Source organism: Neovison vison, chromosome 13 (assembly GCF_020171115.1).
Source record: "Neovison vison isolate M4711 chromosome 13, ASM_NN_V1, whole genome shotgun sequence".
In the NCBI taxonomy this organism is placed as follows: domain Eukaryota; kingdom Metazoa; phylum Chordata; class Mammalia; order Carnivora; family Mustelidae; genus Neogale; species Neogale vison.
The window spans coordinates 88,173,349-88,179,239 of record NC_058103.1 but is presented as its reverse complement, the minus strand read 5'-3'; the positions used below and the strand labels follow the sequence as shown (position 1 = coordinate 88,179,239).

The following is a 5,891-nucleotide window of genomic DNA, read 5'->3' as shown; positions in this document are numbered from 1 at the left end:
TGCCAAATAACTCTGCTGCTATAACTAAATATTGAGGGTGAAGAGAGGTAGAAGTTGAGAGGCATTTATATTTAAAAAGTATACAGTTTTGAATATCAATAATTTATACTGAAATTTTCATTATTTGTACATATTAAAAGAAGAATACATTCATAAGAGTTTTCATATTTAAGAACACAGCTTTCAGAAATGCATTCTTGTGGAGTATAGCTTGGGTATACCTGTCAAGTAAATACTGGTTCAGGGGAAATGGGACAAAAATTAGGTCAATCAGAATTCTTCCCTGGGAACAATATACAGATATTGAAAGTCAGCAGTCTTGGGCTATGGAGCTGAGAAAACAAATATCTGGGACTGACAAAAGTGATCTTTTTTCTCTACCAACTGAAGTTGGCTAGGAATAGGCAGAAATGGATGAGGTATTGCCTTAGTCTATTTGGGCTGATATAACAGAATACCATAGACTAGGTGGCTTGTTTATAAGAAAATTATTTCTCACAAAACTTATATCTTACAGCTTTGGAGGCTGGGAAGTGCATGATCGATTGAGGTTATAGCAGATTTAGTGTCTGATAAGAGCCTACCTACTTTCTGGTTCACAGATAGCCCATGTGATGAGAAAACTCTCTTGGGCCTCTTTTATATGGGCACTAATCCCATTCATGAAGGCTCTGCCCTTATAATCTAATTACCTCCCAAAGGCCCCTCCTTCAAATACCCTCACATTGGGGATTAGGTCTCAATATATGGACTTTGGGGGGATATAAACATTCAGTCCATAGAAGATATGGAGAGAAGGATGGTCCTGAGGGGCACAGATAAGAAACTCTGGTCCCAATAGTTAACCTTTTCTTTGATCTCTTGAGTTGACAAGAACTGTGAAGTCTGAGATTTTATCTTACTTGCAAGCTAAAAACTTGGCCTGCTAGTTTAATGGATGCCAAGTAGAAGACACAAAACTCTTGGTTCTGAGACAAAGAATGTTTACTACTCACACCCATAATGAACCGGAGTATCCATTGCACCCATTCCTTGTACCCATTCCTCTCCTCAAGTCCCAGTCCTCACATAGTAATGTAAAGAGGACCACCTGATATCTATACACACAGTGAATTGCATTACAAAAGAAACCCTGAGCTAAGGAAACTCAGATCTTTTATAATGGGCAGTAATTCTGCTTTCCCTTTGTTCCAGAGTGAGACACTAGCTGCTCACTATATACAAATGTTCTTGAAAAGGTCCCCGCTAAAGGCAACCCTTATTTCTGGTTACAAGACATGCAGAAACCTGAGAAAACTATGAGAATTGTCTCCAACCAGAGCTACCTGTGTACCTTTTTCAGTTTCATGAGTTAATACATTTCCCTTAAGCTAGCTACATTGTATTTATGTCACTTCAATCAAGAATCCTAACCAACATGCAGAATGGCAGTAGGGGTCCATATTTTGCGTGCTCCCCCTCATTCTATTATGAAATATGAACAATGTAATTTTATTGTAGAAGATTTTATGAGTATAAAAATATAAGAAAATCAATCCCTTTTAAATTTATGTGTGGGAGATTAGCTGTATCTAAATTTGGGATCTGTTTTTATTTTGTAGCAGCTGTCTAGACTCCTTATATTTCTTTTTTTCATGGAGTGACAAAAACAAAGCACATATTTTGGGTTATACAAAATATTTTAAAAGGTATCAACTGTTCTCAGTAAACTCAGGATCTTTGTAGACTGAAAATTATTAAACTGGTAATGGTGTCAGCTAGGATCCCCTGCCCTCACCTTCTAATTGACCTTTCTTCTTTTTTATGAGGTCCTACTCATAAGACCTTTCTCCAGGTTAACTGTTATCTAATACCATTAATATATCCTCTGTATAATGATTTAAGACAAAGATCCTGCTAGAGAAAGTACTTATATTATAATGTGAAATTATATAAGAATATAAAGCCTTTAGGAAGGAATCAAAAGAACTAATGGCAGAACCTGAGGCATCATAGGAGATGTCAGGTAGCTGATTAAGGATTAGGGAAAACTGATAAGCAGCATCCAAAACACAGCTTGTTTTAAGACCACGAGAAATGGTTTACCCCCTAAGGGAAAGAGGGCCTACCACTTCTGTTCCTGGTGACTAGAATATGGACTCTCTACATCTCTTTAACACAGTGTCTGACACATAGAAAATACTCAATAAGCACAGTGTAATGAGTGGAAATAGGCCTCTACAGGCACGCATACTGGAATAAAGTGGTGGTCAGCTCATCAAAATCATGTGCTAACTCATCCAACTTTTCAGGAAGTTGAACAAATCCACATGGGGAACAACTCACAAATAATCAAAATAATCATGCTTAAACTGATGTTTATGCAAGTTACCATCTAAGGGAAAACTTTGGCTAAATAATTTACTTACAAGAGATTTTCTTACTCCCAGTAGGATTTCCTAGCAACAAACAAAAGTCTTTTGCCCTTCATTTGTGTGAGAAAGTACGCATATTGTATTTGCAGGAGCGGGAGAAGATGGGGGCAGCGGAGAGGACATCCAACCGCCTCTGTGGCTTATCCCCTCTAAAGGCAGCTGTTTTCTCCATCAGCGGCTGGTGGCAGCCTTCTCCATATCCATTTGCCGTGGAAGGGCGAGCAGCTGGAATGTCAAACCCAGACTTAGACTGAGAAAATAAACTCCCATCCAAGGACAGATGTGAGGTTTCTAGTCCTTAACTGCCCTGGAAACATTTCACTCTGTGTTTGCCTTGTGTCCAGAAGTGTGGCAGAATGTATATGTCAAATTGTTGCTTGTTGTGGGCATTTTCCCCCTGCTCTTTCCCACTGAGGAAGTCTAGCAGGTCAAAAAAAGCAGGCTATGTGTAAATTCAAAGTTATTCTATAAAGTCATAGGGGTAATTCATAAAAAGAATGATTTTATTTATACTGTAGGTAAGAGTCAGGTTTCTCATTGTTGGAAATTAAAATTACAAAAGGGAGTAAGGATGGAACGAGCCCAGTGGTATTGGATTGAGACTGGAGGTATCAATATGAACTCATAATTTTACACATAGAAATAGATACATATATGTTTACACATATAAATGTACATATAATTTTTTTCTAGATATGTCTGATGAGAGATCCTAGCAGCAAAAGAAATAAAAAACACAAACATACACACACACATACACACACACCTCTAAATGCTCATATTTTGGTTTCTAAATATCATTTTTCACTGAAAGGAACAGGGTCCTTGAAGAAATGTTTGCTTCCAGGCTTGTTACATGGAAAGAGCAACATGGGCCTGGAACATTGTATTGTGTCAAAATAGAACAAGTGCTCAAAATCTGCTAGAGAAATGTCAGGATGGACCTAGGATCTAGGTTACAGGGGCTCCCACTGGCCAAACATGAGACAACTGGGGAGTTGTCATATACTAAAAAGAGAGTGAGAGACCAAGAACAGAGAAGGGAGAGAGGAAAAAATTAAAGTAAATGTGGCAAAATTTTAACATTTGGGAAATTTGCTTGAAGGGTATATGGAGATTTTTGGTATTATTTTTGAAATTTTTCTATAATTATTATCTGTAATTATTTCAAAAGAAAAAATTAAAATTAAATACATGCAAAATCAGCTTTAGGGGGAGATAAATAAAAAAAGATCAGCATAATACTGATAATTGTTGAAGTTTACTATCAGTTACTGGGAAGTCATTGTACTATTTCATCTAATGTATGTGACTGAATCCTTTCTGCAATAAAAACGTGAAAAAAAAAAAAGAGCACCTATGTGATTTTAGTTTAAGAATACACCTCCTATTTCTAGCTTCAGGAGACTATGAAATCCAGACCCATGGCAGTAGCATCAGCCTGCATTCCCTTCTCTGGCCTTGAGTCTTCCTATCCACTATAGTCCACCCTACTCACTACCAACCAGAGGAGTTGTCTTTCTGAAATATATCTTTTAATATTTTATCTATGCTCTAGATCACAAATCTTTTACTTATTTCCCATGCCAAGAGAAAACTCTGAGCTTTCATTTCTAAGGTCTCAAGGTCCTTTATAATTAGGTCTTGACCTACTTTCACAACCTCATCTTCCAAATTGCTGACATGAATATTCTTCATTAAACACTGTTTTCTTTGTCCTGCCAAAAAGCTCTTTGGATATCCTGAAATATATGTTTGGCAGGTCTGGAAATGTGCCCATAATCCTCTTTCTTTGTTTTATTTTAAAACTTTACTATCCATTAGGATGACTGATGGGGATGACAGGGTTAAAGGTTGTTTCAAAAGGATGGGCTGTACCATTCTCTGTGAGAATTAGCTATTTCTTTTGTGGAATTCTACTCTGGAAATGGGCTCTTTCAGGCTACTGGAGTTTCAGGTGAGGGGTGGGCTGGGTTTGCTGAAAGCTGTTTTTATTTTCTCATCACCACTTTTTTAAGAATGTAAGTCGTCTTCCTCTACACTGAGTCTGCAGAGAGGTTTCGCTAACTCCAAAACTACTCTTCCCCTATTTCCTTCATCTTCACTCAACATTTGTCTGGTACTCCCAACTCTCTCCCAAGACTCTTCGACATATTATTTCATTGGTTAGATTGGACATGGTTAGCTTGTAAAATCTGGTAGGGCACCCTCTGTCTTCCCATTATCTGACATCCTGTGATACATTCTTTCCACTTTTTGCAATGATCTAAATGAAAGAAGTTCATGATTGACACAGAAACTACTATGAAAGTGATTTTCACACTTCTCAGAGCAAATTCTTGTAAAAACAGGTGTCCAGATACTGACAATCTTTGGAAACCATATCATTTATACATAAATGTTCCAATCACATTGACCTACTTCAAGAAAATGTGGAGACTATGAAAAAATTATATAAAGGGACACAGAAAGAACCCTAAATGGAAGCTCACTTATACAACTCTCTTCACATTTTTTACAACTTCTAAATCCTTGAACATCATGCTCTTTTCAAGTCTCAACATTTTCTTTCTATGCTAATTCCAAGTACTTCTATATTTCAATTACAATCGAACCACTTTCAAAGGATGTGGATTCTATAATTAGGTTTTATTCTTTTATCATTTGTTTTACATTTTTTACTAGAAGAGAGTGTGAACACAGCCCCACATTACCACAAATTATGCAGTTGAGTTTCCCACATTTGGAGATATTGCAGGGGTCTACACATCCTCAGTGCAATGGACAAGCCTCATCCTGGGAAAACCAGCTGCTTGATCATGGTGTCTCCACTGCCGGGTAAGTATTATAACTAGGTTTTAGTAGTCCTAACCTCCTTCACCTCCCACTTCATGGTATGTTTTATAGGTAAGCATACCCAACTGCCAACATGCCAATTCCTTTACAAACGTAGCCTATCACCCCCTAGTGCTGTCATCTTTTAACAGCTTCCTAGAAGTCTTCTAAACTCTAACAATTATTTGTTTGGGATTCTTAGGGAGCACTTATTCTATCATAGGAATAGGTGGCTTTTCTTAGTCCATTTTGGTCTCTGATGTACATCATGAAGGCTCTAATAATATAGCACTCATATATACTTCCCACATGCATGACCCTATTCTAAATGCTTTACCTGAATTAATGCATTGAAGTCCATTTTAATTTTTCAGTCTTTCATCTGACTAGCCTCTGAGATAAACCTCCTCAGAAATACTCTGGGCAGTTCTACAATACTCATCTGCCAGAAATTTTAGCACAAGCTAGAATTGGAAATATAAATGAGCCAAGTCCGTGGTTTGGTATGGCAGCCGTTGGCGATTAAAAAAAGAAAAAAAAATTAAAGAAATGCTATTTCTATTATAAAAACAATATTTTCTAAAGTTCCAAAGAGAAAAACAATTATGACACTCCCAACATATTTTGGTGGTTGGAAAGTAG

General features: G+C 37.2%; 1 non-coding gene across 1 annotated transcript; it reads right to left on the bottom strand.

Moving 5' to 3' along the window:
* Positions 1–5,098: 5,098 nt before the first annotated feature.
* LOC122894767 lies at positions 5,099–5,260 on the bottom strand. The gene has a single exon (XR_006381837.1). It is a non-coding gene; the product is annotated as a U1 spliceosomal RNA (small nuclear RNA).
* Positions 5,261–5,891: the final 631 nt, after the last annotated feature.